Source organism: Puma concolor, chromosome D3, assembly GCF_028749965.1.
Source record: "Puma concolor isolate L17-30 chromosome D3, mPumCon1.1.hap2, whole genome shotgun sequence".
In the NCBI taxonomy this organism is placed as follows: Eukaryota; Metazoa; Chordata; class Mammalia; order Carnivora; family Felidae; genus Puma; species Puma concolor.
Window position 1 is genome coordinate 34,661,180 of NC_141678.1, and position 23,120 is coordinate 34,684,299.

Sequence of the window (23,120 nt, forward strand, 5' to 3'; positions counted from 1 at the left end):
ATGTGCCCCCAAACGGCCCAGTGGCCCTTCAGCTCTCTTCATCAAGAACCAATCACATGGGGCGCCTGGGTGGCGCAGTCGGTTAAGCGTCCGACTTCAGCCAGGTCACGATCTCGCGGTCCGTGAGTTCGAGCCCCGCGTCGGGCTCTGGGCTGATGGCTTGGAGCCTGGAGCCTGTTTCCGATTCTGTGTCTCCCTCTCTCTCTGCCCCTCCCCCGTTCATGCTCTGTCTCTCTCTGTCCCAAAAATAAAAATAAAAACGTTGGAAAAAAAATTAAAAAAAAAAAAAAAAAAGAACCAATCACAGGCCTCCCCCAGTTTCCCTTGCAGCGTGGTTTGGGATGCCCACATGGATCGGTTCTTCTCCTCTCATGGAGCCCCCATTCACTATGACCCCTTTAAGGAGAAGTGTCCCTGGCAGACCCCAGCTGTAAGCCACGGGGGGCCCAACTAAGCCAGAATCAGACAATCACAACTCTCCTTCCAAAATTACACTCTTGGGGCGCCCGGGTGGCTCAGTCGGTTGGGCATCAGACTTCAGCTCGGGTCATGATCTCGTAGTTCCTGGGTTCGAGCCCCGTGTTAGGTTCTATGCTAACAGCTCAGAGCCTGGAGCCTGCTTCAGATTCTCTGTCTCCCTCTCTCATTGCCCCTGCCCTGCTCACATTCTGTCCCTCTCTCTCTCTCAAAAATTAAACGCTTAAAAAATAATAACAAAATAAATACATAAATAAATATAAATACAGTACTGAATATTAACTTTATTCTCAACCAACCTTTAGCCTGTCTTATTCCTGTACCCGCTAAATCCCATTACCAGACCCTGGACTTCTGCAAATCATTTTCTGGACCTGCAGGCTGGGCCTTTTGTTTGCCGGGTATTTTCACTTAAAAGGAGACAGCTAAACCACAAATCACTTAGGGCACACCCATCCACATCCTTCTAATGTTTCCTCAGAACCAACAACAACAAAAAAAATCCAGCAGGAGAACAAGAACCATCAAGTTGAAATGAAGACCAGACCACATTTCATGTAGACAATTACTGGCCTATGAATTTTAGTCAATTATTAATTCAAGCCCCTTGGTATCCAGGCAGCCTGAAAGAATGAAGGCATCTATCAAAGCAAGTTGCTCGGGTGACAATGACCGTGGGGCCACCTTCTCGCTCTGGCCCTCTCCGGGGTCGAGACATGCACTGCTGCAGCTCACGGGCCTCCGGGTGTTGGTGAGGCTGGGGGAAAGCCCCGCAAATCAGTGATCTCCCGCCCAGACCAACTCGTCCCCGGGCTCCCCCACCATGAGTGGGCTCCCACACTAGATTCTGTCACCAGAAAGTATCAGCACGATCACTGGGTTGTCCCGCTGCAGGTGTTAAGGACAAGCTTCCATTTCCTCCTTGATTTCCAGTCTCTAAATTGCACTGGTAGGAAGAGAGGAAGAGGAGGGAAGGGGAAGGCAAAAAAAGGAAGAGAAAAGAAGAGGGAGAGGCTAGTCGCAAATATGAGCCTGGCACCTCTTTTAAAAAATGGACAGAACTACGTACAGAAGCGCTTGCATTTTGTAGGAGAGCAAGCTTGTAAGAGGGGTAATAGGATACTCACTGACCCCCTGACTTGGGAGAAGGAAAAAGCCTCCCCTTCCCAGATGCACTGGCAGAGGACGTCCTAGGACATCAAGCCACCGGGGAAGGAGTCCGACGCCCTGAACACAGAAGGTCGAACAGGAGGGTCATCCGCAGAGGCTCTGACTGAAGTGAGCCTGAGCGACAAGCCCTCCCTGAAACAAATACTGGCTCTCGCTCACTGTCAAGGGTGAACCAGAGTTCTTGCCTGCTAGCTGGGCTTATAAACTGATCGCCAAAGATCGTTCTTCCCGATGACCCTCTTTCCCCCTCCTGGGGGTTTTATAAATCACTTTTAATTGCCAGCCCTCACGTCCTCCTTTGGACTCACTTCTTTTACGTGGCTTTTCGTTAAAAGGAAAGCCGAGCGCGCTGAGAAGCAGTTTGAGTTTCTCCCCGAACGTTTCCATGACTTTGTCGTTGTTATGACTCTGATGTGGGGGCTGTGTTGGCCAGAGGCACCAACTCCACTTACACACAGCTGGCAAATGAAAACAATATCAGCACATCTCCGCTGCACAGCAGGCTTTTATACGGTGATGCTTCATATTTTACTGCAGTTTCCTTTGGAAATGCTCAAAGCAACGACATCTGTTTCCTTTCATTGGGATTGTTATGTTCTTCCAGCCAAAAAAAAGGAGAGGATAGAGTTCATTAATTCAGCGTAGTAATCATTACAACGTCCACATAAATTTTGTCGGGTTTGGTGCTTTTAAATAGGGAAGCGTCCACCACCCTCGTCCCCTCCCTCTTTCTTAGTTAAGATGACATAAAACTGGTAAGCCTCAGGGCGACACTCCAGAGGTCTTGCGACCACAAACACTCACCACAGGCTCCAAAGGAAGGTGACATTCCCGGACTGCACCCCTCCCCTCCCTGGGGCCCATCAACGACCCTGGGAGTGCACAGGGAGGTGCTCACACTGCGTGCGGTGGGTCAAATCACCACGGACAGAGGGGGGTTTAGACAGCCCCACATTTTATTCCTTGAAGAAGGTAAAAATCTGCCACAGACAAGCAGAGGCAGAAGAGAGGAGTAAAAGCAGTCAGGGCCAAGACATGAAAATCCGTACAACGTTAAGAAGTTTGGACTTCTTCCTAAATGTGTGGAACCCGCTGGAAGTTTTCATCAGAGGAGTGACTTGATAATGTGCATTTTTAAAAGATCCCTCTAGCTGCCGTTTGGAGAATGGATTGGGAACTACTTATAATACCTGGCACAGCCACCCAGGAGGCAGACACCGCGACCTGTGTGAGAGCTGATGGTAGCCCGGGTGTGGGGGACACAGTGGGTAAAGGGACACAGGCACAGACTCAAGAGGCATTCGGGACATAGAATTTGCAGGGCGTGGTGACCGGTCGGATGGCGGGGAGTCAAGGAAAACGTAGAAGTCAAGGGTGACTGGGTGGAGAGAGGTTGCACTCCCTTGAGACAGGAAATAGTCAAGGAGTGGGTTATGGATGAAGGATAAAAGGCTCGATTTGGGACATGCTGAGTTTGAGGCATCCATACACGCTGCATGGAGAGGAGCACTGGGGTGGATTATGCGCACCCGGAACGCAGGACAAAGAACGAGACTAGACACTTAGATTTGAGTCGTCAGAGGACAGAGGTAACACTTCAGACCGTGGGAAGAGAAACAATCAATCAGCAGAACGTGTAGGATGGGAAGAGAGGAGAAAGCAGGACATAACCCCCAAGAAGCTCAACATCAAGGGGAGAGCTGAGGAAGAGACCCGCAAGGAGACCGACAGGAAGAAAAACCAGAAGAGGGTCCTCTGTGTCATAAAAGCTGAGGAAATGTGTCAGGGAAGGCAGACCAGCAGTGTCATTGGTGCTGTAGCCACAAGATGGTCATCGGTGGCCTTGTTGAGAACAGTGTCAGTGGTGGGGCGCCTGAGTGGCTCAGTCGGTTGGGCGTCCGACTTCGGCTCAGGTCACGATCTCACAGTCCGTGGGTTCGAGCCCCACGTCGGGCTCTGCGCTGACAGCTCAGAGCCTGGAGCCTGCTTGGGATTCTGTGTCTCCCTCTCTCTCTGCCCCTCCCCCACTCACGCTCACTCTGTCTCTCTCTGTCTCTCTCTCTCAAAAATAAACATAAAAAAAAAAAAAAAAAAAGAACTGTGTTGGTGGCAACAGAATCAGGAAATGAATGAGATGTGAGGAGAGCAGACGAACTCTCAAGAAGTTTGGCCATGGGGCGCCTGGGTGGCGCAGACGGTTAAGCGTCCGACTTCAGCCAGGTCACGATCTCGCGGTCCGTGAGTTCGAGCCCCGCGTCGGGCTCTGGGCTGATGGCTCAGAGCCTGGAGCCTGTTTCCGATTCTGTGTCTCCCTCTCTCTCTGCCCCTCCCCCGTTCATGCTCTGTCTCTCTCTGTCCCAAAAATAAATAAATGTTGAAAAAAAAAAAATTAAAAAAAAAAGAAGTTTGGCCATGAAGGGAAGGAGCCTGTAGTCGGGGGGGGGCATTTTTGTTGAACTTGTGAATGAGACCTAAGCAAGTATGAATACAGATGGGAAGGCGCCCTAGAAGGAGCTGGAAGGCACAAGTGGGGAGGAATAACCAATCATAAAGAGAAGTCCCTGTGGAGACGAGAAGGGAGAGGAGCCGCCCCACCTTCTCCACGGCAGCAGCAGCTCTCAAGAGAACAGCCGAAGAAGAACGAACGCTGTAGATTTGGTAGCAGAAAGTTCTCCAAGTTCTCTCCCATAGTTTCTGTTTGCTCTGAGAGTGAGAAGGGAGGAAGCGGGGGGTCAGAGATTCGAGAAGAGTGTAGAGATGTTAACATAGCTGAAGGGAGGGAATTCCTACAGCCCCGACCTGAGGAGACCAGTGAAGCGAGGAAGGAAAGAAGGTAGCACCCAGGGAAGCCGGGCCTCACGGCTTCTGGGCTGCAGTCCTCTGAAGGCAAGATGCCGGTTATATACTATACTATTCATCCCGCCATTTACTCTCTACTGACACCAACAGATGGAGGTCCTACTGAGAACCAGGCCTATTCAGAGCCACCAGGCAAACAGTAGTGATGGCATAAAGCAGTGTAGCCCAGGGCACTGGCTCAGATTCATCTCAGTTGTCTGCTCAGCTTTTCCCTGAGCATCTTCAGGATTGTCCTTGGGTGAGAAACTCACCGAACTGCCCCAGATTCACCTCAGTTGTCTGTTCAGCTTTTCCCTGAGCATCTTCAGGATTGTCCTTCGGTGAGAAACTCAAAACCTTTTTTTTTTCCTTTTGAACATGCTTATTCGGGCTTTGATTCTGTGTTCCTCCAAATAGATTAGCTTGGTGGTTATGCCAGAATTTGAAGAAGCTGAAGAACAATGGGCCGACTGACTTTGAATTTCCTAAGCTTTCAGGATATGTGAGGGGTCTGAAGTCCGTGAAAGCAACAGACCTACAGTGAGGCTGACCTTAGGGTGACCTCCTGGCTCACCTGCCCTGGAGCTGAGTGGACATTTTAGAATGAATGATAATGACTTTCTGTTTAAATGGGTCGTGTCACCTTGCGCGTCAGCCCCCTCCATGCGGTACCCTGGGATGGATTCTGTTTTGCAGGCAGAGACGTGACCTTGAAGTGAAATGAAGCAACTGACTGAAATGAGTCCTCAAACATAAGTAACCCAGCAAGGTCAGGTGGGCTGGGACTGAGGTGTGAGCTCAGGGAGGCCAACATGGCGGATTGATTGGGACCCTGGCTCAGAACATCACCACAGAGAGCTCTGTAATGGTCCCATGCTTGTATCATTAAGCAAAGCTACAAGCCACCCTGTGCCTCAGTTCCCTCCTTGGTAAAATCAGGATTAAAAAAAAAAAACACCAAAAAACAAAAAGGGGCGTATCTACCCCACAGGGTTGTCGTATAGATTAAATGAGTTAATATTTCCATGAAGCGTTTAGAATAGTGCCTGGCACGTTGAAAATGCTAAGCAAACAGTATTCTTTTTTTCCATCACAAAATGAAAGTTGGTCAAAGGGACAGGGGATTGGGACGGGGAGGAACCACCGTCCCTTCCCCACTCAGAGGGTAAGTTATGAGGAATGGAAAAAGTGACCGTAAGGTCAGTACCTTCTGTCAACCCCTACGTGAGACCATGTCCTTCACTCCTGCCAGGAACTCCGTGTCAGGGCCCACGCGTCCGAGAGAGGGCCTGTGTCACCCCAACACTCTCCTCCGTGCCATGCAGACAATTCAGGGAGGCTCCAGCACTCCACTGTGAGTTGTTCTGACCGAAAAGCTGAGGTAACAGGAGGGCCTTAGCCACTTGGGAAGAGATTACTGAAGTCAAGGGGAAGTTGTAGAAAGGTGACTTTCCAAACCAAAGTGGGGGAAAGTGGTCTAAAGACAACACAGGAAACATGAAATCAAGGCTACCCCCCAGGTCGAGGGTGTGCAAACCCCCAGGGAAGCGTCCCGGGCCGGCTCTGCCTCACTCTCCCCAGAGGAGAGGCCAACCCTCACCCTCACCGCACAACTCCTCTTGCTTCAAAAGGCCTGTAAATTAATTCAGGGTGTTACAAAATCACAAACCCCATTTAAAAGCCATGTTTAAGAAATACAGAGAAACCTCAGAGAGCGCGCCGACAGCGTAAGAAGGCCCTGGACTGACTGCCAGGGACAATTTCCCCTTTGCGCCCTCCATGCCTCCATCCCCACCCTCCATTGGATTTGTTTCCAAACTGCCTGGGGACGGTGGTGGGTTGGGCTGCGTTTCCTTGACCGGCCAACCCAGGGTCATCGGCTACACCATTGTGACTGATATTTTGAACCCTGAAAGAGAAATAGACACTCTGTGGCATTTGCCTTCTCTGATGGCATGGATTAAAAAAGCAACCAGAATCTGGGGCGGGCAGGAAGGAAGCGTTGTTGACAGAGGACAGAGTACGTCTGCGTGATGCGAAAGCCGGGCTCCAATGGGGATCCGTTCCTACTCTTACTGCCTTACATCTGCTCCTGCAATCTCAAACCTGCTTTACAGAAACTCACTTCCTGCCAATTAAGAGGACAAGAAAGTTCGTAAGAAGGAATTTCTTCACAGCTGTGATGAGCTTTTGCCTCGACGATTCTCAACAACTTACCTGTAGAAAAAAAACATATTGATGTGTGTGTGTGTGTGTGTGTGTGTGTGTGTGTGTGTGTGTTGGGGGGATGCTGTTATTCATCGTGGCCAAGTGGGCTTAGAGACCACACACTTCAAAGCAACCCTGTCCCTAGGGAATAGGGCCCACTGTCGTCTCCCCTGGCTGTCCCGAGCGAGGCTCCTCAGTGGCCAAGCCCGGGCATGAGGAGTGGAAAGCAGATTGACCGTGGGAGGGGACAGCGAAGTCACACCTGGCAAAAGGTGGTGAGGGAAGGAGCCGGCATGCTTTTCATGCCCCGAGGCAATATGGCAATTCATCACACCCAGGGGACGGGTGAAGCTGTCCCTCCAGTGAAACAGCCCTGGGTTGGAACAGCGTCCATGAGAACAAAAGGCCTGTGTTTGCGCTCCAGGGTTTTGTTTGCTCAGAGAAAGAGCCCAAGTGGACCCCGACAATTTGTCTGTCTGCGCTCCTGCCGCTCTAAATGCACCTTCAGAGATAAACAGCGGGCACCTTGTTTGTAACGTTGGTGAATTGGGGGGTGAAATCCAGCTTTATTTTTCCTCCCTGTGTTTAATAGCTCTGTGGTATCTAAAAGGCGGCAGAAATAACACTTACAACAAAGGTAAGCTTGATGCCATTAACCAAGTCAACAAAATGTCTAGAATGGTCTGGACCATTCTAGACGGAACAAAGGAAACATTCCCCAGGTGGCATTCTTTTTATACAAAATAAACCTGGCAGAGACGGCATGCCAGCTCCACGTGGTGGAGGGTGATCATGTGGGCTCTAAGGTGTGCTGGCTTGTCCCTGAAGCCACTCCAGTGGGCCCTTCGTGGACGCCTCAGCCAGGGGTCCAACCTGGTGGTGACACTAGGCATGCCTGACCATCGGCACAGCTCACAGGTCACAGCGGGCCCACCTCGGCCCAGTATTGGTGGGGCTCTGAATTCCCTAAGAGCAAACACATGAGATAAATCTTGTCCAAAAAATGAGGCCAAGAATCTGCACTCAGAGCCAGACGGGCTGAAGAAGAAGGTCCACTGAAATCCTACCGGGCCTCCAAGTGGCATGGTGTCCTGGCACAGGCACAGGCCTTGAGGGGAGAAGACCCGGCTGGGCCTTGGGCCTTGGGCTGCTCTTAACTAAGCGGGGGGGGGGGGGGGGGGGGGGGGGGGGGGGGGCAACAGGAAGCAGCTTCACTCCTGCGGCCTTGGCCATTCATCCTGCAAACAGAGCCGCGAGCTGAGAAGAAATGGGGGTGATGTGCAGGCATCAACAAGTGGAGCATCCCACATGGAAGAAGTGCCTTTTTCTTACCCACCTGCAGATACATCCTTAATCCATCTGTTCTCCCCAAGTACAGGTTTCATAAGAAAAAGGAACCAGAGACAAGCCATGAGTTTGGGGATCATTATAAGCGGATTTTAGAATTTTTATAAATAACTACAGATACAAATATACTTACTAGGGGCACCTGGGTGGCTCAGCTGGTTAAGCATCTGACTCTGGACTTCAGCTCAGGTCATGATCTCCAGGTTCGTGAGTTCGAGCCCCGCGTGAGGTTCCGCACTGACCATGCAGAGCCTGCTTGGGATTCTGTCTCCCTCTCTCTCTGCCCCTTCCCTGTTTGCCCTCCATCTCTCTTCCAAAATAAAATAAAAATACACTTTATAAATACAGTTACGGGGCGCCTGGGTGGCGCAGTCGGTTAAGCGTCCGACTTCAGCCAGGTCAGGATCTCGCGCTCCGTGAGTTCGAGCCCCGCATCGGGCTCTGGGCTGATGGCTCAGAGCCTGGAGCCTGTTTCCGATTCTGTGTCTCCCTCTCTCTCTGCCCCTCCCCCGTTCATGCTCTGTCTCTCTCTGTCCCAAAAATAAATAAATGTTGAAAAAAAAAAATAAATAAAAATAAAATAAATAAATAAATACAGTTACTATTTATATACAATATATCAATACACGTATAATTTTACAAACACAAACACATTACAAATTATAAAATTTATAACACATATACAAATATAAACAATACATATTATAAACAAATTATGCATCACAATACATTTTATATAGTTGTAAATATATATTTGCATGTTATATAACAGTATATAAAGTTCTGATTAATTTAATTTAATTATGTGATTGTAATTTAGATGTATTAATATATTTCATTGCATATTGTATTGATTATATAATTTAATTATATTATGAGAAGAATATATTAAGTATTTTATAAGTATAAATGTACATATTTAATATATTTCATACACACATACACACTGCACAAATGCTTCTGTCAGGCAATGTGCCAAGCACTTCTCCTCCCAACCATGTATCGTTTTTCCCATTGCGTAGATGAGAAAACTGAGACAGGAGGTTCAGAAACTTGCCCCAAATCATCCCTGCTCTTTGCTGAGCCCCTTGCAGGGAGAACAGCAGAGAAAGGCCTTGGTGGCACGTTTGTCCCAGCTGGTGAGTTGCCCCCCGCCCCCCGCCACCACAACAGGTCTGAATATGAGGAGTGATCCTGCACCAGTCCCAACCCAAGGTCCTGTGACACTCCCACCCCCGCAGGGGGCGGGATCCTTGTCCTCTGTGGACAGTGCAGGAGTTGGTCTTGCCTCACTCACCCAATGGACCTGGGATCCCCACTGTGCTCAACTCACACAAGCTGAATCCCACCTCCTTGCACTTTCCCACCAACCCCCTCTGCTCATTCCCACTGCCGATGCCCTCGCTCATTCCTTCCACCGATCCTGCTGCTCCCTTCAGGCCAGGCTCCACCTCACCGCTTCCATGAAGCCTTACAAACTGGCACCAGCCCACACAGACCCCTCCCTTCCAGAACGCCTGCCATCCTCAGCCTGGCCCTGCCCGGCTTGGTTTCTCCCCCAACTATGCCCTGAATATTCACTTCGCTGCTCTCAGTTCCTTGGAGGTAGTGACTGTGTCATATGTAATTTCCGTTGTCTCAGGCTCTAAACCTGGTTTGGAAACAGTTGAGCAGATTATGATGAGTTGATAGGATTGACTGATGGGCTTCAATTAAGCAGGAGTACCACGGAAAAAAATGAAAAACAGCTGCGGCATTTTGATAAGGACACCGGGAAGGCTGCTTATTTGGGACCTCGGAAGTTTCATAAACTTTCAACACATACTTCTTTTGTGTTTTCTCATAAGAGCATCTGGGTATACATTCTGGGAGCTTATCAGGGAAGCAGTCACGGACCTGATAAGAGGTGAGTTCATTTATCATCATCAACAGCCGGTGACGGCGGTGGACTGAGCCTCCAGGACAGGAGGCAGGCACACTGCCCCGAAGTCCCATCGCCCACGTTCCTTCTGCAGTCACAGCAGAGCTGGACTTCTTGTTTCTGCTTCAGTCATTTGTGCTTCAGTCATTTATGACCTTTGAGCTCCTAAGTATATGCAACCTGTCATGGCCTGACAAGCAACGCCACAGAAGGCAGCTTGAACTCTCAATTTCCTTCCTCTCTCTATTAACTAATTTAAAAAATTCCTTTGTGCTCACTTAAAATACTAGAGCAACAAAAGCGAAAATAAACAAGTGAGAGTATATCAAACTAAGAGCCTTCTGCACAGCAAAGGAAACCCATCAACAAAATGAAAAGGCAACCTACAGAATGGGAGAAAATATTTGCAACTCATATATATATGATAAAGGGGTGATATCTAAAATATATAAGGGACTCCTACAACTCAAGAGCGAAAAAGGCCAATTAAAAACAGACAGTTTCCCGGGTGCTTGGGTGGCTCATTTCGGTGAGCATCTGACTCTTGATTTCAGTTCAGGTCATGATCCCAGGGTCTTGAGATGGAGCCCCACATTAGGCTTTGTGCTGAATGTGGAGCCTGCTTGAGATTTTCACTCTCCCTCTCTCTCTTCCCCTCTCCCTTGCTCTCTCTCTCTCTCTCTAAAATGAATAAAAACTTTAAAAATATAATAAATAATTAAATTTAAAAAATAGTTTCCCAAAGAAGATATAAAAATGGCCAACCAGTACATGAAAAGGTGCTCACCATCACTAATTATCAGGGAAATGCAAATCAAATCACAATGAGATATTTATTACCTTGCACCTGTCAGAATGGTTATTATCAAAAAGATAGGAAATAGCAAGTGTTGATGAGGATGTAGAGAAAAGGGAACCCTCATGTACTATTGGCAGGAATGTAAATTGGTACAGCCAGTATGGAAAACACTATGGTCGCTCTTTAAAACATTAAAAATAGAACTATTATATGATCCAGCAATCCCACTTCTGGGTGTATATCCAAAGGAAGTGGGAAGAAGAGGATCTCAAAGAGATATCTTCCCTCCCATGTTTATTGCAGCATTATTCACAATTACCAAGATTTGGAAACAGCCTAAGTGTCCATCAATGAATGAATGGATAAAGATGTAAGATAAACACCACATCACACACACACACACACACACACACACTGGAATATATATATACAATGGAATATTATTCAACCATGAGAAAGGAAGACATCATGCTGTTAATGACAATGTGGATAGAACTTGAGGACATGATGCTAATGAGATGTCAGACAAAGAAAGACAAATACTGTATGATCCCACTTACACGTGAAATTATAAATTGAACTCATAGAAACAGAGAGTGGAATGGTGGTTACCAGAGGGCTAGGGATGGAGGAAATGAGGAGATGTTGATCAAAGACTACAAATGTCCCGTTATAAGACGAACAAGTTCTAGGGACCTAATGTACAACATGGTGATTACAGTTAACAATACTGTACTATATACTTGAAAGTTGTTAAGAGAGTAGATCTTAGATGTTCTCACCATAAATAATAATAATAATAATAATAATAATAATAATATGACATGTTGCAAGTGTTAGCTAATATTATGGTGGTAATCCATTTTGTAGTAAAAATGTCTCGAATCAACATGCTGGACACCTTCAACTTACATGATGTTGTATGTCAGTTATATCACAACAAACCCGGGTTAAAAATTAAAAACAAAATGCTAGAATCCAAGAATTGATCTATGTCACTTCTCCTACTCTTTGATATGCGTGAATGTCCCTACATGTTCTACTCTCTTAAGTGATTTTACTCTAAGAAACCTCGACAAGAGTTTCACTTTTATTCAGCAATGACTACAATCATAACACCAGGATGAGGCCCAAGACTCTAGTAATAGCAGCCATGTTTCATAATGGGAACTTCAAAAGCTAAAATCCTATTAGCAGACCAGTTCCAAAGTGATCCCAATTCTCCACTCCTCCTGCATTCACTCCCTTCACATTGTGACAACGTGGCTCCTCCCATCAAGAAATGGATTCTAGGGGATGGCTCAATTGGTTAATTTTGGCTCAGGTCATGATCTTACAGTTGTGAGATCAGCCCCACGTTGGGCTCCATGCTGGGCATGGAACCTGTTTAAGATTCTCTCTCCCTCTGCCCCTCCCCACCCCACTCACACTCTCTCTTTAAAGAAAGAAAGAAAGAAAGAAAGAAAGAAAGAAAGAAAGAAAGAAAGAAAGAAAGAAAGAAAGAAAGAAGAAAGAAAAGGACAGGAAAGAAAAGAAAAAATGAAAATGAAAATGAAAATGAAAAAAAAGAAATGGATTCTATATCCCACCTGTTGAATTTGGGCTGGCCGTGACTTGCTTTAGCGATAGCATGCAATTGGCCAGTTCAGAGCCAAGGACTCAAGAGACCTCCACCGGCCTTCAGCCAGCCAACTCCCCTACGTGAGAATCCAGTCAGAGCTAACTGACCCATGTCTGGCTCTGGATGCCAGTGTGAACAGAGCCAAGACCAGAAGAACCACCTGGCTGACCCTGAAATACCTCAGCAACAGCAACAAGTATGTACTATCTTGGGCCTCTACGTTTTGGAATGATTTCGAATGTGATCATAGGCAAGTGCACTCTGCTTCAACTGGTAACTGGTAGGCAAGAAACAGCCATTGTTGTCCAACCCCTCCTCAATAACAAACCTTCTCTTTGTGGGTTGGGGAGAGGGCGCTGCAGACAGAGAAGCAGAGTTCTGTATGCACAAGTAACTCCTAAAGAGGGACATGACACAGGGAGGCACAGAGCAGATAGGCCCAGAAGAAAATCCCAGCCCTTCAATCACTTTCTATAAACCTACTGAGTTTGGCTTCTCATATATTAGAACGATGACACTCATCACACAGAGTTGCTGTTAAGATGAATGATAATATGGGGGTGCCTGGGTGGCGCAGTCGGTTAAGCGTCCGACTTCAGCCAGGTCACGACCTCGCGGTCCATGAGTTCGAGCCCCACATCAGGCTCTGGCCTGATGGCTCGGAGCCTGGAGCCTGTTTCCGATTCTGTGTCTGCCTCTCTCTCTGCCCCTCCCCCGTTCATGCTCTGTCTCTCTCTGTCCCAAAAATAAATAAAAAACGTTGGAAAAAAAAATTTTTTTTTTAAATAAAAAAATAAAAAAAATAAAAAAAAAGATGAATGATAATATGTATGCATAGGTATGTGCATGGCAGGTGGTTGTGGAAGACACTGTTGGCTCCCCCAACATCAAATCTCCAGCCGCCCCTTCCTTGCTCGTTTTTATTATGAAGTCTACACAAGCGAATTATTTGTTTCCCGGTTTCCTTTGCAGATAGAAGCCGGGAGTGACCGTGTGACGCAGATCTGGCTAGTAAAACACAGCAGCCTGCAGCATCACCCCTTGTTTCTTCCCCCTCTTCCCGCCTTTACCACACACCGGGATGGAGCTGCATCTCTTACCGCCATGAAGGAAAGGCCAAGAGAACTTCAAGAATGTCACCTCTGACATCATTGAGCTGCTAAGCAATATCAGCAAGTTGCCTACCCTGAGACTTCTTACATGAAAAAAATCATAAACTCCTATTTCTTCAAGCAATTGTGAATCCATTTTTGTCACTTATAGCTGAAAGCATTCCTAACGATAAAGTGCTCAGTAAACATTACCATTAAGCTATTCAAATACCAATGAAAAGAAGTCTAATTGCTAGTATTTGGTAATACCCACTTATTCTGCCTTCATTCATGAGTTAAGTTACACAACTATTGCACCAGTGCAGAAAGGACTCAATAGGATATTATTTTTTTCTTATGCCTTAAGAGAAATAGTCTTTGAGCTCTAGGGAATAATGGCCAAATACCACATTCTGCTCAAGGTAGAGCATTGATCAGAGGGCACGCAAAAGCCAGAGTTTAGAAGATACATCAGTTCAAGACCTAGTAAAGTTACTTCTGACTCTGCTGACCTCCAGTTCTATGACTGGGACATTTAGCATGGTCCCAGGCAGTGAGACACAAACTACATAATGTGCTTTTGACCAATCAAGGAAAATCGCCTCTGACAGCATCTGGTGCTAAAGGACATTCTATGGAAATCAGCAAACATGGAGCCTATACATTCACACAGCACTTGCATAGGTCATTCAATGACCTGTGGGAGAAGCCTGTTTCCGTAAGATTTCACAGTATACAATAAGGTGCCTGTCCGTCCACCAGTCCAAGGGGCAGGATGTGTATGTGGCAATGGCCATCAAAACTGCTAATCTGTTAAGGAATCTATTAAGGACCTACTAAGGAAACCCACCACATTTTACAGATGAGCTGTATACACCAAGTCAGAGATGTGCACCAGAAAGGCAAGGTGGTCTTCATGTTTAGTTGTGGAGCACGATTGTGGAACACTTAGGAAAATCGCAGACCACATCAGGACGAGACGCTGGATGCCCTTGGGAGGATTTAGTCCTGCTTCCGGGCAGGCACTGAGCCCTATGCTTCACTCATGCCTGGGTCCCAGGGACAAATTGATTGCACTCCCAAATCCTGCCATGCCACAGCCCCATTGTGAGAGAAGTGCCATATCCCCACCCTGCCGCCCAGTTAGGGCATGAGCTGGACCTCAGGACCCCACCACCGTAACAGTAACTGGTTAGACCATGAATGTTTGGGGACCTCACCTAAAAACAGCCAATCTCCTGGCTACCCAGAGATAGCTTGGCTCGGGAGCTTGGCTAAGACAGATGTCTGTATTGGATGAAGACCAGGTCTCCTCTTTGGGGAAGTTGCCCTTGAGACACAGAGAAAGAGGCAGTTAACGGCTGCAGAGCAGTAGAAGCAGGGACAAAGGGCATGAGCAAAAGGCACAGCTCTGAAGCCTGGCATGAAGGACACAGCTGGTGGAGAGGCCCCATACGGTCCGCGGGGCCACACTCCATCATTAGCACAGCCGTGACTGCGCACTCAGACTTGGAACCAGACAACCTCGGTTTGAATCCTGGTCCTGCCACCCATCGGGGGCTGTGTGACCTTGCGTAAGTTCCTGACTGTGCCTCAGTTTTTCCCATCTGTAAAATGGACAAATAACAGTACCTGCCTCATAGGGTTGTTATAAAGGTTAAATTGAGTTAATATTTATGCAATGCTTAGAGCAATTACTGGCACGTAACACGCTATGGAAGCGTTTAATAGATAAACTGTAACAACCATGCAATTCCTCAGCTGTGTTGCAGTCTCCACGAGGCCCTACTGAGTTGATGTTTTCCTTATTGACTGGGTCTCTATATGGTTGTTTGTTCTTTTTAATTGATTTATTTTGAGAGATAGAGAGCAAGTGGGGGAAGGGGGAGAGAGAGAGGGAGAGAGACAATCCTCTGTCTGGCTTTACCTGTTGGTCCATGAGAGCTGGCTGTCCAATCAAAATTCCCATCACTCTTACTTCCTGGATCGGTCTCCCTAGAAATCCCCAGAGTTTTAATAATCCTGTGTGTGTCCCAGCACATTGCAACCTGAAATCCATTCATGGCTCTGCCCTCACCAGCTGTGTGACTTTGGGCAAGTCATTTAACCCCTCTGAGCTTTCAAATCATCTGCCCACTAGGAAATAAGAGTGCCTAACTCACAGATGGCTGCCAGGATTAAATGTGAAAATCCACGTAAAGGCCTTAGATAAATTCCAAATAGATTAAAGACCCAGATGGGAGTAAAATCTTTAGGAAAAAAAAAAAAAAGAATAATATTTTTACAACCTCAGAATAATGAGATTCCTTAAACAAAAATCACAAGGAAAAAAGTGATAAATCTGACATCATCAAAATTTAAAATGCCTGTCAAAAGACAAAGTCCAGTCTGAGAGGAGAAAATGGCGATACTTATTAAGAGATGAAGTATCTTTATGTATTCAAAACATGTAGAGAGGGCGCCTCGGCGGCTCAGTCGGTTAGGAGGCCAGGTCTTGGCTCGGGTTATGATCCCATGGTTTGTGAGATCGAGCCCCGTATCGGCTGTTAACTGACAGCGCTGAGGCTGCTTGGAATTCTCTCTCTCTCTCTCTCTCTCTCTCTCTCTCTCTCTCTGCCCCTGTCAGCCCCGCTGGCTCTCTAGGTCTCTAAATAAATAAATGAATAAATAAATAAATAAATAAATAAATAAATAAATAAATAAAAATATACAGACTTAGTCTATAGGGAAAACATCAGCTCAATAGAAAAATTCCAAAAATGTATGAAAAATTTCTCAACCTCCTAATAATCAGAATTACGCAAATGAAAACAAGGAGATACTATTGTGCACCCTCTGATGGACAAAAGCTCTAAGTTCACCAAGCATCACAGCTCTGGGGGCCCACCGTGGCCCTCCACCAGCATCAGCGGAGAAAAGTCCACGGAGCCAACAGATGTGTTCAGAGACACCGTGCCCCCCCCCCCCAACCTTGGGGTACCCAGAGCCCTACCCTATCCAGAGAAGTCTGCTTCTAGAACCTGCATGGACCTCTTCCCTGGGGCTGTCCTCCTGAGAGCAGACCACACGTCCCTGGGTGTGTGGTACCCTAACAGGCGTGGCTGGGCGGGGCCCTGCGCGTGTGCGTGCAAGGCCTCTGGCAGTGCAGGATGGAGCTGGGGGTTGGACAAGAGGATAGGAAGAGGCCAAGGACACCATCGATGCTCCGTGTTGCCACGTCATAGCACAGAACTCCAAGGAATCAGAATTCTAAGTTCACATCTGGTTCTCCAGGTCAGTATGAAGCCATATTCTCCAGAGGAAGATGCTATCCAAGATATCCAAGATGTCCCAGTTTTACTTAGATGCTTCGTATCTTAACTCCAAACTTTTAAATAGGGAGATATTTAGTATATGGGGACGTGTCCTCGTGCGCTGGGCAGGCCTGATCTGACAGTAGAAAGCACCAGCAACAATGCAGAGAGATGGGAACCTACTTATACTGCTGTCAAGCATGTATATTGACATGTATTCTTGGAAAATAATTTCACAGTACCTAGTTCCCACCCTAATAACACCAAAACTCATCTTCTATTTCCTAGAAAATCTCTTGCAAAGATGACGCATTGGAAGTCACCTAGAATTACTGAGCGTGTTAACCAAGCGTCTGGTTCTTTGTTAAGTGCTTAACAAACTGCATATTTACTCTTTCTAGCAACCGAGTGAAGTAATTCTTAATGGAGCCCCATTTTCAGATGAGAAAACTAAGGCGTACAGAGGCTGGGTATATTGTTCCTGGTCACACAGAAAGTACTAGATTTGAACCCAAGCCCACTGGCCCCAAGACTTTCCCCTTATCCACTGTGCTACTTGACTGACAATTTCTTTTCTTTTCTTTTCTTTTCTTTTCTTTTCTTTTCTTTTCTTTTCTTTTCTTTTAGAAAATTTTCATTGAAGAATAAAACTGCAGATAACAGCTGCCTGACTTTGGAGAGCATTCGAAAGCAGAAAGAAAAACTGGGATTTAATATGACAGAAAGAATGAGTGAAAGGTTTTCATAAATTTTAAATTTTTAAAATGTTTAAATATTAATTTTTTAACAAATGCTTGCTGAATTGAATTCTATGCCGAGAGCAGAATTTAATATGCTTTATCCATGAAAAAAAAATGGACAAATTTAAATCTCTAACGTTTTAACATCTTGAATTTTAGAATTTTGAACTTTCCATGGAAAAGAAATGAGAGAAGTTTAACTAAGAGTCAGTATCTTCTAGGGTTGCCTGGGTGGCTCAGTCAGTTAAGTGTCTGACTTCGGCTCAGGTCATGATCTCACGGTTCATGAGTTCAAGCCCCACGTAGGGCTCTGTGCTGACAGCGCAGAGCCTGGAGCCTGCTTCAGATTCTATGTCTCCCTCTCTCCCCAACTCCCCTGCTTGCACTCTCTCTCTCTCTCTCTCTCTCAAAAATAAATAAATAAAAATTAAGAGAAAATTTTTTTTAATTTTTTTTTTAACGTTTATTTATTTTTGAGACAGACAGAGACAGAGCATGAACGGGGGAGGGTCAGAGAGAGGGAGACACAGAATCTGAAACAGGCTCCAGGCTCTGAGCTGTCAGCACAGAGCCTGACGCGGGGCTCGAACTCACAGACCGCGAGATCATGACCTGAGCTGAAGTTGGCCGCTTAACCGACTGAGCCACCCAGGCGCCCCCAGAGAAAATTTTTTAAATAAAAAGTAGAAGGGGCGCCTGGGTGGCTCAGTCAGCTGAGTGTCCGACTTCGGCTCAGGTCATGATCTCACGGTTCATGGGTTCAAGCCCCTTGTGGGGCTCTGTGCTTACAGCTCAGAGCCTGGAGCCTGCTTCAGATTCTGTGTCTCCATCTCTCTCTGCCCCTCTTCCGCTCCTGTTCTCTCTCTCTCCTCTCTCAAAAATAAAAAATAAATATTAAAAAAAATTAATAAATAAAAAATAAAAGAGTATCTTCTGGCTTGGGAGAACTGACTGCAACTACATCACCACTCTATCACCCACGTTACAGCTGGCAACCTCACACGCCTCTCCGGCAAGGTGCCCCTACCACTGGCAAGACTTCCCGAGAGGTGAGAGATCAGCAATTTTCCCTCTGGAAGACTTACCAGGGCTGGGTCTTGAACTGCCCACTTTTCACAGAGAGTTAGCAATTCTGCCGTCCTGGCGAATTCAAATACCAGCGTCTCTTGCATGAACTACCTTCCCAGGCACCCTGGACTAGAGCATATGCTTACGGCTGCTCCGTACAATTCTTTACCTTGTTTCACTACTAAAGTCACCCGATCCGGAAGGCCAGACAGCCCAACTGATTGCTGAGTCGTACTTGCACTCAGGGGGCTTTGTAGGAAAGCGCAGCGCGTTCCCAGTGACTTCTGCCATCGGTGTGTAAAGCCATAAATGTGGCATCTTTATGATCTCATTTCTTTTCTTGTTTTGGTGGCGTCTTTTTGTTTATGATTTTAAAACCTTTTTTTTTTTTTCTGAGTAGATGAGCAACACATCATCAATACATCACTAACACCTACAACTACAAGGAAGAAGAGAAATTCACGCCTGAGATAGTCGACCATCCCGAGATACACGTCATTGACAATTGGGCGATCGTTCCCTCATACAAACCTTTCGGCATACATATATGCACACCTATAACCACACACATGTAATTTTACCTAATTGGATCCTATCTTACATAATGGTACATGAAGGAAATCCTTTTTAATATAGCTCTGGGTTTTGTTCATTTGTTGTTTTGCGTGTTTATTTAGTTTTTGCTTCTTTCTCCTTCCCTACTCCTGCCTACGCCCAACACCATAATTTTTATTTTGTTGATTTATAATGCATTCTAATATTTGATCGATCTACCATTACATGCACCCCTTATTTTTCTACGTTTTCTTGGTATTCTCATATTGTTTTTTTAAATATCACTTTGAAAAAACTGACATTCTTACGATATTAAATCTTTTCGTCATGGGATGTCTGGATTTTTGTTATTCTTCATACAGATGCTATATCTTTCTTGTTAAACTTACTCCTAATCATTTCATCGTGTAATTGTTACTGCTATTACGGATACTTCCCATTTCATTATCATGCAGGGTTTGCTATTGGGATATATGTGTATCATATACATATATATGACAAAGTAATTGGCTTTTGTATATTCGCTTAATCATTCATCTTTCTAAAGTGTCCTATGAAGCCCAATCATTTTTACCAGGGTCCCTTGAATTTTCTGGGTATATAATTACATTATCAGCAAAAATAAAAAATCTTACTTTCCAATATTCACGCCAATTATTTCAATTTCAATTTCGTACTGCATTAACTACCCCCTCAAAAAGTATCATTATTAAGTGGCAATGGTGGACAATCCAGCTTGTTCCTATTTATAACTGAAATGGCTTAGAATTATGTTTATAATAAGATATGAGTAGCCAAAGTATGAGTCAAGAGCAGAGATCAGCAAACTATGATCCATGGGCCGGATTCGCCATCCATTTTTGTAAAGTTTTACTGAAACAGAGCCCTGCTTTTTCATTTCCGTATTATCTACGGTTGTTTTTCGTGCAATGGAAGTGTGGAATAGTTGTGACAGAAACCATAGTGACCTGCATCATCTAAAATATTCACTCTGGCCCTTTGCAGGAAAAGTTTTCCAACGATCCCTGGTCAAGAGAGGTTATGCTATACTAACAAATAACTCCAAAGTCCCAGTGGATTAACACGTTTATTTCTCATTGTCACAAAACCAGTTGTGGGTCTGGATAACCACACTCTGTTCTCTGCGAAGTGACAAAAAGTAGGCTGTTCCAATCCTATTATCCTGCCATGACCATGCCGAGCCTCTTGGATCACCACGGTAGACGACGAGAACACAGTGTTCTCACACCCACCCTCACATGCTACCGTGCAATTCATAAACCAGAACGAATCACATGAGTCCGCTGAGTGGGCTGTAAGGGGACTAAGAAGTAGAACCTGGAAGGAGAAGAAACTAGATATTGGTAAGCATTATTAATATCTACCAAATAGACTTTATGACATCTTAGCAATTTTCCTCCACTTCTACTAAAAAGTTTTTGTTTGGTCGTTAAAATTTCAACATCTACTGATAGATTCCTGTGAGTTTTCCCCATAGGAAATGTAATGCAGTAAATTCTGCTCATAAACTTTCTGTGAGGGAATCATTCATGTGTCACTACAATGTAGTCAAAGTTCGTTATTTTTTGATAACAGCTGAATTGAATGTAGTAATATTTTTGCAGCTATATGCATAAGTGAGATTAAGTGGCTAAGCTTCTTTTTTTCCCTTTTGTACTATCTTCATCATATTTTATGTTACGGCAGATCTCAATCCTGGTACCCATTAGAATCGTTCAAGGAGCAGTTGCAAAATATTGATGTCCAAACCCAACCCCAGACTAATTGAGTCATAATCTTTGAGTGTGGAGTGCAAGAGCAATAATTTTTAATTTTTTTTAACGTTTATTTATTTTTGAGACAGAGAGAGACAGAGCATGAACAGGGGAGGGTCAGAGAGAGGGAGACACAGAATCTGAAACAGGCTCCAGGCTCTGAGCTGTCAGCACAGAGCCCGACGCGGGGCTCGAACTCACGGACCGCTAGATCGTGACCTGAGCCGAAGTCGGCCGCTTAACCGACTGAGCCACCCAGGTGCCCCAAGAGCAATAATTTTTAAAATTCTCTGATGATTCTAGCTGTGCAGAATGCACTAAGGTTATATTGATTTGTATCCTCTTTGTAAGATCATAAAAATCATTATAGGGCCCAAATTATTTAACTTTTTTTATATAGAGTCACTGGCATCAAAATTAAAACAACCAAGCATACTAGAAAATAAGAAAAAAAAAAAGGAAATTTACCCTTTGGATTCCAGATAATTGAAGCATAAGGCACAGAATTTTGAATAACTATCCTTAACAGGTGCCAGAAGATAAAAGAGAAAATATTGAATTTTGTCAGGGAACTAGACATTGTTTTAAAAAGGAAACATTAGAACTGAAAAATGCAGCTATCAAAATTGAAAACCCAGTATATAAGTTTAACCACAGATTGACATAGCTGAAGAGAAAAATAGTAAATTAGAGGGTAGATCAGAGGAAAATACCCAGGAATAAAGCACAGAAAGGCAAAAAAAAAAAGTAAAACACTAAAGAGAATAAAATATACAGGATGTACACCAAGAAGTTTAACATACAAATAATTGGAAACTCATTAGGGGAGAAGAAAGAATTTGGGTAGATGCATATTTGAAGAGATAATGTTGGAAAATCTTCTAAAACAGATTTAAAAATATGAAGTCACAAAGTCAGGAAGTCTTTCAAACCCCAAACAAAATAAACACACAAGAGCAAAAACCAAAAACACCCACCCCTCACTGCATCATCATAAAACTGCTAAAAACCAAAGACAACAGAAGTCTGAAGTATGAATAAATAGATCAATTCCTTTAAAAAGGCAATAAATAAACTAATGGCTGACCTTACAGAAACAGTAAAAACCAAAGGCAATGGAATGATACTTTAATTTTTTGTGGGTTTCTTTAATGTTTACCTGAGAGAATGTGTGTGTGTAAGTGAGGGAGGGGCAAAGAAAGAGGGAGAGAGAGAACTCCAAGCAGGCTCCAGGCTGAGGGCAGAGCCCAATGGGGGGGCTCGCTCTCACGACTATGAGATCACGACCTGAGCCGAAACCCAAGTCAGATGCTTAACTGACTGAGCCACCTAGGCACCCCTAGAATGATATTTTTAAAGAACTTAACGAACTACATAGCAAGTATTGTATACTGAGCAAAAAAAAAAAAAAAAAAAAAAAAAAAATCCTTCAAGAACACAGGTGAAATAACGACATTTTCAGATAAATTTTTTCAAAGAAAAGGCAGGTGAAGAAGCATCACACTGCTTGGGAACACCTTTCAACAACAACATCACGTGGTGAGCAACAGACTCTACTAGTGGATAATTGGGTTTTTCAGGTTCTCTCTGTCTGCTTTCTGCCTGGAAGCATGATGGATACCCTTGGCCAATTGTGAGGGGTGGGGGTGGGGGGTAAAAGGAAAGGGAGGGTAACTGAAGAGGAAGAGCCTAGGCTTCCTGAAAATACGGGCACATGGCAGTGAAAGTGTTTTAAAAAGAAAAATAAGGGCGCCTGGGTGGCGCAGTCGGTTAAGCGTCCGACTTCAACCAGGTCACGATCTCGCGGTCCGTGAGTTCGAGCCCCGCGCCAGGCTCTGGGCTGATGGCTCAGAGCCTGGAGCCTGTTTCCGATTCTGTGTCTCCCTCTCTCTGCCCCTCCCCCGTTCATGCTCTGTCTCTCTCTGTCCCAAAAATAAATAAACGTTGAAAAAAAAATTTAAAAAAAAAAAAAAAAAAAGAAAAATAGAAGAAGTGTAAGCATGTTGATATTAGTGGGACGTCATATATAAATTCGAAACGCAGAAAATTTGACCACGAGTCAGTTAAATAAATTAGGGTCATTTTTCTCATGGTATGTGAGATCCAGGAGTAGAGCGGTTGGCATGAGTTCAGCAGCTCAAATACGTCAGGGCTGACAGCTCTGTGATCCTTTCAGTCTTTGCTTCATGGTCTCGAGATAGCTCCTAGAGGTAAAGC